The sequence below is a fragment of the Haliotis asinina genome, chromosome 2 (assembly GCF_037392515.1).
Source record: "Haliotis asinina isolate JCU_RB_2024 chromosome 2, JCU_Hal_asi_v2, whole genome shotgun sequence".
NCBI classification, from domain to species: domain Eukaryota; kingdom Metazoa; phylum Mollusca; class Gastropoda; order Lepetellida; family Haliotidae; genus Haliotis; species Haliotis asinina.
The window spans coordinates 27,592,272-27,604,190 of record NC_090281.1 but is presented as its reverse complement, the minus strand read 5'-3'; the positions used below and the strand labels follow the sequence as shown (position 1 = coordinate 27,604,190).

Below are 11,919 nucleotides of genomic sequence, written 5' to 3'. Positions count from 1 at the left end.
GACGTGGTAACCATCTGATCATCATGTTTGTCGTCTACTTTGACAACCAGGGTGTCTTTAGGATGTAAACTACCCATGAAAAGCAAAAAAAAGGTCAACGGCGCTACTCATGGAAATAGTGATCACGTCCTGTCTAGGAAACATGCTTAGCTGATACGTAAAGTGTCGCAGTCTAGACTACTAGTTGTCCGATTTCTGTCTTTGTGGAAGCCGCGGTGGCTGAGCGGGCGAGGCGGCTGACAATCAGGTGCCTGACTCGGAGCATGCGGGATCGAATCCTGGATGGGATTCAACTCAAAAAGTACTACAATTTGTACTTTACTTACAAAGTGAAATGCCAAATACGACATACGTTGGAGTGTTCAGAAAATATCTTCAGCTGGTGCACCTGCCATTATGTAAATATTTTTAGTAGTCTCGGTTATCCTGTACTAAGCAAGTATACTGCTTTGTCCAAAGTGTTTGAAAGATATGTGACGCCCATTGTTAGAAAATCCTTACCCTGTTTGCCATCACTTGGTGGCATAACTATGGTTTTTAATGATCCATTCATATATTTTTATCTCGCCTTGTAGCAACTGTAGTGACGGGACATTGACGTTCTGTTCTAGCCACTACGTATTTCATGCGTCACGTTATATTTCTTATTTCTCATGAAAGATATTGTTTACTGTTGCTTTTATTGTAGGAGAAAGGTTGTCTGTAATGTTAATGACCCCCTTTGAATATTTTGTTATTCATTTTTACTTACTTTTCACTTATATTAATTTATGTTAAATAGGTAGAATTGGACCTTATCAGTTTGATTTTGAAAATATGGCAAGTTTTATGACCGCCACGCTGAGAAACAATACAACACTGATCCACAATTTACTAACAGTCACGTGACCGTCAAGGCCTACCTCCAAGAAAATACGTAGATATGGACATTCCATGTAGTGTTGTCAGTGCTACTTCACACAATACAGTGCAGCGATGTCTGTCATGTCTGCAGGGTTTATGATACCAACTGGATACTTATTTACAATGGTTCCATTAAACAACCACAACCACGAATACCATTTACGTTACAATGTTATACACCGACCAAGGAAGACACCTATCGCTGTTGAGTTTCTGGTGTCAGTGAGTGAGTTTGACAGGCATACAATTATATCACATGCCCTGATATGGAGTGGTGCTTAAGAGAGATAGATATAACATTGACTCATTTTGTGTAGCTTATTTTGTTTGTATTTGTCACAATGTTTCTTATGATTTCAAAGTTTACTCTTGACTGACATCTTAAAACTTGGATATATTTATTGTCATGTTCACTTTTTATGTTTTTATATTTGTTGCACTCTTTGGGTCATTCTTTTTCTCTCATATTTGTCTCAATTTCTTACGGAGTTCATGCAAGATGTTATTGTTCTGTTGTCATAACTTTGGTGCTCTTAAATGTTCATTTTGTTTACTGTAATATACAAGCAATGCATAAAAGATTTACCTAAATATTTATCGTGCTTCTTGTTTTGACTTACTAAAGCTTATGTTTAATATTTTGTTGTGTTTTTTTAAGAATCATGTCGTTAGAGTCAATTATAACACAACTGCAGTGTTTGCCGTCCTTATATAACCTCTGAACCAGTACTCCAATTATACATCTGCATGCCAGAGTCATCGGTACTTGATCTGTAAGTCATCAATGTAATATTTTGTTGTTTTGGGAATAGGGCAAATAGAAACAGAAATCGAACTGTTTTGTTTTCCCTCCGTTGGAGCTACTATGTTCTGCGTCATGTTGCTTTTTTCTATTTCTCATAAAACACCCATTATTCTTTTTATTACGTAGGCTGCTTTTATTATGTCTGCGGTCTCCCTCTGGCTGGAGTAGTTGATCACAGGATTGGCTGGTCCAGACTCGAGTATTTACAGACCATCATATAGCTGATATATTGCTGAGTGGATCGTAACACTAAACCCATTCACTGTTCAAGTAAGGTTGTTGATAATTTTACCGACTTTTAATATCCTTTATTAACTTTTACTTTTCACTTGTAACTATTTAGTTTAAATCAGTTAAATTAGACATAGTCAGTTTGAATTAAAAGTATGTCTGAATTTACCAACGCATCACCGAGAAATGATACAACACTGACACACCTTTGTCGTTTGACCAGCATGGCTGATATCAAGGCAAAGGACTTAGAGATGGTGTGTATCACAAGGACCCATTTGGAATCCAACAAAGATCATCCACTGGACTTGCGAGGTAAGGGTTAGGCAAAATCCCGAACATGTTCCCGTCTTTCTTCCTCCTCGTGCCTCGTCACACCTTTAAAAGACTGTATGTCAGAATCGAGCCACCTGGTTCTTGCCTATGGTAGGCGTACAATTATATCACATGCCTTAATGTGGGATGGTACTTATTATTAAAGGATAGTGGGAATGATTAACATTTGACTCTTCTTGTGCAGCTCATTTTGTGCATTCGACATCTGTATTTATGATTTTAAAGGTTATTGTTTAATGACGTTTATCACATGTTCGCATTATTTATATCTTTATGTTTTTAGCATTGAGTATCTCTTTTCTTTGTCTTACGTTGTTATTTACCTTACTCAGTTGTTAGCGGTCTATAGCTCGTGTTTCATATCGTGTTGTCCTCTTTAATTACAATATTTTAGCTTTCAGTGCTATTTTTATGTTCATATCTGTGATAACCTAGTCCTTCGATGACAGGTTTTTCAATTTATTGAATTTAAAACTGATGTAAATTAAATTGTTCTCTTCACGATATGGCTGCAATATTGCCGATGTGACGATAACATCTAACTCACTCACTCACTACGTACCTTAGTCTTAAGAATTCTTGTTAGAAGTTAATGGTTTGGTTTTTCTAATAGCCTTGTTGCTTTTAAAGTTATTTTTAGTTGGAAATGTGATATGTTTTAAGGAAGATCAAGCATGTTATAAAAGCGATGAAGTGATGTTTCAGTGAAGATATCTAAACGTTTATTGTAATTATTATTTTCACCTGTCGTTTTTACTATTTTGTCATTTTAGAATCAGTGAATTTTTGACATCAGTCAGTAAACGTTTCGCAAAAAGTATCTGAGGCTTTTTATAGTGTTTGAGCATTCCATTCATATCAGATTTACGGTAAGGAAAGCCCACAGCCATGTAGATCCCACGCCACAAGCACACTGCGATATACAATCCCAGTGAATAGGCATTTGAGCCCACAACCAGTTATTCACTTGTTCCCGACGCGGCTTGGCGTGACAAATTGCGTGATAGCATTGTCAGAGCATTGCACAAAATCCATTGTCAAAACGATGATTTGTTTGAGTGACGTTCGAGAAGTCGCTTGTTTAGATGATACAACTTTATGCATGATCAACATTTTTATATTTACAACTTCTTGAAATATGCTTGAAAACGATACATGAACGTATGCGGAACGTTGCAGTTGATCATCCATACAATTGTATCAACTCGGTCAAAGCAATGGTTTCTAGGAGATATGATATGATCTCACACGCTATATCTCCTGTCGAACACAGTTGCGGATGATAAATCTATGTATGCGTCGGTTGTGTTCACAACACAATTGTACCCAAACGTGACTTCTACACATTACGCAACATTATGGCTCACTGAGGCGAGGCGCATTTGTCATTTTTCTTTGTACAAGATCTCAATATATTTGAATTGAGGTGAGATCACCGACATACTTAACCGGTGGGGACAGATTGGGGATAAAACTGGTTGTTACGAGAATAGCTGCATGTTAGCTGGTCAGCAGGTATTACGCCGGAACAATTCTTTGCTGTGGGCACATTCCGTGACTGATATCGCTGACCAAACATGTAAGTATCCGTATTCCTAACTCGAAACTCTCCGAAATATGTGAAGAAACTCAAAGTTTGGAATGACCGACGGGGACATTGTACGGTCATGTGCGAAAACTGTTTTGACCTGAAGTGCAAGACATGTTACAGTATATTGTTGATATAACTTGGGTCAGTATAAGACTATTGAAACAAATAGTGGCATGTATTCTTTATCTGTCATGCAGGACGGATGATTGCGTGTGCGTGTGCGTGTGCGTGTGCGTGTGCTTGTGCGTGGGTGTTTGTATGTGTCTACCGGTGTGTATGTATGTCTGTCTCCGTGTCGCTCAGTGTCTCTCTCAGTGTATTTGTGTCTGTGTGTGTCTATCACTGTGTGGCGCTCGTGACAAGCCGTCTCCTCGTGGTGAGTGCTTGGTAACGCTAAGAGCTTGTCAACAACCCCCTGTTGTGGACCTAGGGGTATATTTGTTCCACCAACCTGTTTGCCGTGAGTTGCGCCGTTGTGTCGGTGGAGGACAGGAGTCTGGTGGTTGAGTGTAACAGGAGCCCCTTACTTCACCTAGACGGGTGGTAGAACTAGCCTGGTATAATCAATCTGCATTGACATGTTCATGATGACAGTTTTTTGCTTACATTGTAGGTGCATACTGACACTGAATATTGTGCTTATTCTATTGTATGTATAATAATTCCATATGGTGCTGTGCCAGAAGGCGGTGGCTCATGGGTCAATCTGGTGATATTGGCCTTTGAATTCTATGTTTCTTGAGAAATGCGTAATAGACCGGACCAGCCTGGTATATGTTATTTTGCATATCATAGTTATTCATGTCTTTATTTACTGGCGTATAACATCTGTGTAGCCCGGGTGTTACAGGCTGGTTTTAACGTCGTCTTTTTTGACGGGGCAGAGTTGTTGAATATATTTATCCCCTCATGTCTCTCCACATTCCGCGTGGTTATTTAAAACTAACGATGTCGGTCGACATGTTGATTTTGATGATGAAATATCAACTGAACTTTCTGATTCTTTGCCTTTTCTGGACCATGTTCCATATCTTGGACAAGGACTTTCGAGCATTTATTTTGGATACAGAATTTTTCCATGACTGGCATTTATTCTGTTTAAAGGTACTCTGCGCTTTAGCATTTAAAAATGAAATTTATTTAACCTTTAGCCTGCTGAATTAATTTCACCAAAATGCGCTAATAGGAGGGTGGGTGATTTCAAACAGTCGGTGCGTCACTAAATAAGGAACTGAAAAAATATTCAGCTCATTAATACTAGATAGAAAAATAAACTTTATTATCAAAAAAATATCCAGATAATTTCAAACGTACATATGTTAATTACACGACAAACATGAATAAAGTAAATTTTCCTGAATTTACCTGAATTACTCGATTAACAGCCGGATGCGTTTTATATCAGGAACCGTATAAATTGTCCAATTATCGCAAACCGATTTGAATATTCTTACTACTGATATTTCATAAGTATCTGACTTTAATTTCGTATATTTGTATTGGCAAATATCCGCGCGACGACAAACTGAAAATTAATTCCGAAAAAAATAATCGAAAACGTTCGTCGTAAACAAATAATATTTTTCATGACAGGTCTTACTGAAATGGCACTATTATGTTTATTTAAACGTGTCATGTCATGAAAATAGCAGAAGAAAATACATGATTTATAAACATTCATGAGTGCAAATTTCAAGTGTTATGGTTCATTAATTGATATAATTGTGATGCATGTTGATCCCAGCTTATTCTGTTGTTTCACATGGTCAGACACAAAAACGTTTACAAACATCATTCTCAACAACAGGTGCGCGGATATGGGCGTGGCATTTGTGTTTCAAAATACATTCATGCTTTTCTTTTTGTGACGATGTAGTGCAGTAGCAACTGCAATATGCATGTTTTATAAACTAATATATATTTTCAGTTATAGTTTCTCATGAAATCGGGGATGATTTGATAAATATTGCGTTCATATTACATGCTTGGAAAACTTATATGTCTCACTTCAGATGGAGTTGAATTACATTCATAATTTTATGCAATGAATTAACGTTCTTGTTGAATAATTATGATAGATGTGTCAATGTTTTATGTTTCATAACTGGTTACAACTTTAAGTCTTTACATATATTTTCATATGTTAATTGATATTAATGATATGACAATTATTTTTCTCTAGCAGATAGACATGGACAAAGACACTCAGGATCTGTCAACGCATTAGCAACGTGTAAATAACCAAATTTTTATTAATGTCTTTCAGTAATGTGGAAAACTGACAATTTTACACAATTCTTTAATACAACTACATGTATGCCATAAACATGGATAGATGTTACATATTACTTTGTGTATTTTATTTTTTTATAATATCGTGCCAGTCACACATGACTAATGTCATTTATGTTGTAGCAGTAACAGAATATTTATCAGAAAATGTTATCATTTGATAAAAAAAGAAACCATATACATATAATAAGTTATATTTTCTCTGGTGAAAGTAAACAGGCTTCATATTCTGTAAATACAATTCATTCTACCTTATTGTCTTTTCCTGGGTTTGGGAGTAATATCACAACATGAAATGTGTCTATTGAACTTTCAAGGATTGTTTCTGTTTGCTGAAGTGTCTGATGATGATATACTCCAATTATTTAGTGTTGAATAGCCTAAACCACCATAAAACAAGAAACACCAAGAACAGTCTTCTTTCAATAACAAAATGCCAAGGACTGAGCTGTCTTTCGTTTAAGATCTGGAAGCATTTGATATCCGAATTGAAATCTTAATGAAATAGCTCCAAACTGGACAACAAAAACCACTCACTGCAGAGCTCAGTATTAGGAAAAAGAAATCTATTTGTCCCTGGTGCCACCTTACATGATTACCTTGATGCTACAGACTAACACAGGTTGCACCTCCTGCTCAACAATTAATTATCTGTCACTTGTAGTTTTCATATTCCATACTCAAAACATCACTAGATCTACAACAAAATTATTCTGTGTCTGGTATGATAATTTCATATTACTTCATGAAATTTCATCACAAGAAAAAAACGAGTCTGTCTTTCAATCACTGTCAGTGTAATCATTGCTCCAAGAGTTTGGATCATCGGTCTGTTTCCCAGATGAAGTCTGTTTTAACAGTAAAATATGAACATAGACAGTGTGCAAGTAGGTAAAAAGTATGGCCATAAACATGAGGTACATTTTGCAGCTCAGAATGCAATAGTGCAATATCTAAAAGCTGTATGGAGCCACGGACTGAGCCACAAGACATGATTTTTTTTATACAAATATGCACACATGTCAAAAAATTTGATCTGAAACATTACCTGCATTATACTACGTAGAATTAACTCCGAAAGCTCTGCTGTTTGAAGTAACAAAATGATTTCAATTTGGCTCCAAATTCGTGAACAAAAGATGTGATGGTTAATGCCTAAAATAAATACTGATTCACAAAGACGGTGACAGTTGTTTTCTAAGCAGTCATTAATTTTTAGGAAATACATTTACTGTACATTACATTCTCACACTAGCTCTGGTTTCGTTCGTTCCTGCGAAATGAAAAATGATTTTATTCATGACATCTTCAATCATCAAAATTGTACTTCTTGTGACGATATACACAGAACAATATAATGTTATTGCGACGACACACTGACAATTTATAAGTCTCCCCGTGTCAGAACATTCTTGAAAAAAATAGACCGCGAAACTCATCGACTTCGGATTTGCTAAACTACAGATCAACACATCCACGGCTAACTTGAGGAAAAATGCTACAACACAAGCAACAAATGACAACTGCTATTGAACAGTAAATAACTGAGGGTGACTGAAAGGTAATTTTGGTGTATAGTATGGATCTTACGGGAATTTGAATCAATTTAGAAAATGTATCAATGGTCGTTTTCCAACTCGTTTATATTTTACCTCCACGAGTGCCATGCCATGTACGCGCTTCCGGTTTTATCAAGGGTGGGTACCAATTACAAATATTGTGATAATGTTTCATGATCTGCATTATATAGGTACTGAGTCGTTTTCTTTCAATGTATATGGAACGTAAGTCCCAACATATTTGAAGTAAAATGTAATCTTCCACACTTTTAGCTGTACTATTAATGTCATTTTAATTAGTGGCTAAACTTGCATACAATCGCCAGTAGCTGAAGGGATGGTGTAAATCTAACTCGGGATCATGTAGGTAGCTAAGGTACTGTAAGACCCCATGGTCCCTGGTATGGTGATCTCCATTCAGTTGTTGGTGATCAATAGCCAGTTTTTACGTGGTATAGTCTAACATAGTTTTCTGCTTTTAAACATACATTCTAGTTAGTTTTAACTCTTTTTGTGGTACTCTAGTTATTTTACAGTCCGTCGATGACTGGTTCTTTAATTACCTGTATTTTTTTGTGTGCATCTACAACATTTCTCGTCACATTATGGCTGCAATATTGCCGATGTGACGTTAAATTCTAACTCACTCATTTCAATGTATATGAGTTCAGTTTCTGCCTATGAACGCGTATTTTCAAACATCCTTCGTGTCTTGTCACTTAGAAAAACCGCAAGGTTGGCCACGCCCTTTCGGGTCACCTACGGCTGTCAACATTGTGAATGTTGGAAGGTTTATCAAACAAAATTAAAATAAACTCGCTAAATATGGTAATTTCTGTGCAGAGACAATAACATTTACCTATTCACGCCATGTAATTAATTCCAGATAAAATAGTTGGATATATCTAAAGGATGGCACATTTTCTTCGGCATCATGATGCATGAGGACGTGTTTGTTTACCGCCGTTGCCATGATCGTTCCTGTTCGTCCAATCGATGATGTAACATTGAGATTGGTTTTGTTTGTAATTATTTAAGCCGAAAGTTACCAATTTTTAGAAAATGGGAAACTTGTAAACTTTCTCTTCGTCAAAGAACAAAAATATTGATTAAACTATCTAAAAATATTTCATTATGAAGAAAATATTAGACTGGGTACCACTCAACGTGGTAAGGTACATATACATATTGAAGATTATATATCTATAAAACTGAGAATTAGTGCATTCCATACATAGATCATATGACACGTAAATCCGACTCGTTGAATAATTATTGCAAGTTTTATTTGGAGATGTCATTATCTTGCACTCCTGTCGAATGGGTTCGACGGCAGCATTGAGAGGATTAGATAATGCACCACAGGAGAAATAATGCTCAGCTTTTTCATGTGCCTTCCCAGCCTGTTTGCATTCATCAGTGAACCATTGTTTTCGTATGTGTGGAACTGCAGACGACTTGGGGATACACTCGTCAGCAATGGCATTCAGTACCTCTGAAAAAAACATTTAATTGTATCAGGAACAGCAACAAAACATTCGGGATTAAGTTTGTCAATACAGGGAGGTTCATATAAAGTCCAGTTGGCCTTTTTAAAGTTCCTTCGTGATGATGGAGGAGCATATGATGGGCTCACATGGTTTAGTATTACCTCTGAAAAAAACATTTAATTGTATCAGGAACAGCAACAAAACATTCGGGATTAAGTTTGTCAATACAGGGAGGTTCATATAAAGTCCAGTTGGCCTTTTTAAAGTTCCTTCGTGATGATGGAGGAGCATATGATGGGCTCACATGGTTTAGTATTATAGCGTTAAGTTTGTATTACAAATTAACTCAGTTACTCTAGATGTTGCATCAGACATCTTTTGGCAATGGAAGCATAGCTTGATCTGAGGAATGTGCTAGTTTCTTGGCATCTAATGTTTTGCGTGAAATTAACTTATTAAATACATTTGATCATACGGGACAGTCCTAAGAGTAAGATATGTAATTCACTGCGCCGTTGGTTGCACTTTTTGACTTTACTGACTCAATCTTCCGTTATGTGTGTCTTTTCACTGCAGTGAGCACACACAACAGAAAATGTCTTAACACCATGGCCGAACCAAGGCGGATTTGGAATGTTCGTGTCTACATAGATATTGCAGTACCATAGTTATGATGCTAGTTTGATACGTTTGACATATAACACACCCTGATCTCTCATTTCGGAAACGATATCAAGTGCGGACATGCATTCATACTTGACAAATAGAAATCGGCAGGACACCTAACGTATATTAGTGTCCTATCTACGTATTCCCGCTAGGATCACATAGCTGGATGCATTTCGTAAATGGCAGTGCCTTGTGAAAGAGATATAATCCCTAGTGAAAAATGGACATGGTTGAATATAGAGCAGTAATAAAGTTTCTTGTCGTAGAGGACAACACGGCCAAGCAGGTTGAAGAGCGACTCACTGCTGTTTACAAGGAGTCTTCCCCTTCTGCTGCAACCATCAAACGTTGGGTGAAAGAGTTTCAGCGAGGAAGAGAGAGCTTAGATGATGACCTCCGTGCAGGACGACCCTCAACTAGTACCACCCAAGCAAACAATGATACTGTGATCGTCGTATCACCCTGCACGAGTTAGAAGATGCAACCGGGCTCTCATATGGATCCATTAACAGCACATTCCACATGTCCAAGGTTTGTGCAAGATGGGTCCCAAGAATGCTTTCTGATGACATGAAGCTTTCTCGGGTCAGTATCAGTGGCGCGATGCTGACTCGCTGCCATGCCAATCCAGAAGATGTTCACTTTAGAATTGTAACCTGTGATGAAACCTGGCTTCGTCATTATGACCCTGGAATGGAATGGGAACATGTCACCTCTCCAAGGACAAAGAAGTTCAAATCGACCAGATCCCCAAAGAAGGTTATGGCTACAAATTTTATGACAGTAAAGATGTTATCCACATCGACTATTTGCCTCATGGTACGACAATGAATGGAGAGTGCTATGCTAACCTTCTGAAGCAGGTACGCCAGTCTATTAAAGAGAAGCGGCTAGGAAAGATCCAGAAATTTCTTCTTCACCTGGAAATTTGCGCCAGTTCACACAAGTCGAGCTGCAAAGAGAAACTGTGTTCGAGTGCGGGTACGAAATTTTAGCCCACCTTCCCTATTCACCAGACCTAGCCTCTAGCGACTTCCATCACTTTCCTCGACTGAAAAAGCATATCCGGGGCCAGAAATTTCAGGATGATGATGAGCTTATCGCTGCTGTGGAGGGATTTTTAGGGGACGAAGATGTGGAGTTCTCCAGATCAGGAATCAGCAATTGCGAACCAGATAGAAGTGTGTGAAGTTGGAAGGGGGCTATATTGAAAACTAAAGCAGTATGAATTCCAAAATCTTGCTTTTTCAGGGCGAGGCTCAAACCTTTTGGATATCCCTTTGTTACATGAGTATCTTGTTTGATAACGGTACTTTTATATCAGTGGGTGAAGGTGGAGTGTACCATAAACAGTGTGGGTATACTGAAACGTTCCACTTCAATACCACAAGGCCATGAATTGCCATATTATGTACTGTTGGAGGGAATCTGGCAGCGTAGCTATAGCGTCCCCAGTAAGTCTGTACTTCTGGTTAAGAACACAATACGTATCAGATACCATGCAGATATTGACAGACCATGAAAACAACAATGTGGACCTTCAACAAATCTTTACCACGGTCTCTACAGCCCTTGGATCTCCCGTTAAATGGAAGAATGTTTTAGGTATAAGATTTAAAGCAGAAACATTGAGAGGAGATAAACCTCAAGATCAACATCAACATGGTCAATTGTCTGGTGTTACTGAGTATTTGAAGCTCGGGAATTCATTTGGAACCTACGGTATCGGTTTGTCTCCTAAAAGGTCCACATGTGTTTCACTGTCTGCACCTATTACCATGGAGTATCAGTACAGCAGTGAAGTGTCAACGGCTGGCCGTTTCAGTTGGTTCCTGGAACTGCTGATTTGCGACGTCACTCCGAGTGAGTGAGTGAGTTCATATTTATCGTTACATCGGCAATATTGCAGCCACATTGTGACGAGAACAAGTAATAATGACATTGTAAAATGAATGAATGTAAGAAACTAAAACCCTGTTGCCGAAGAACAGTAAAACCATTAGTAAATATCACAGATAACCATTTAAGATTAGCAATTAAATC

General features: G+C 37.7%; 1 protein-coding gene across 2 annotated transcripts in view; it reads left to right on the top strand.

The window, feature by feature from the left end:
* Positions 1–3,736: 3,736 nt before the first annotated feature.
* LOC137273509 (uncharacterized) overlaps positions 3,737–11,919 on the top strand; it is a 50,273-nt gene continuing 42,090 nt past the window's right edge. For both annotated transcript variants that reach the window (XM_067806227.1, XM_067806228.1), the window contains exon 1: positions 3,737–3,854. The gene's annotated coding sequence lies outside the window, so the exon portion shown is untranslated. The remainder of the gene's footprint in view (positions 3,855–11,919) is intronic.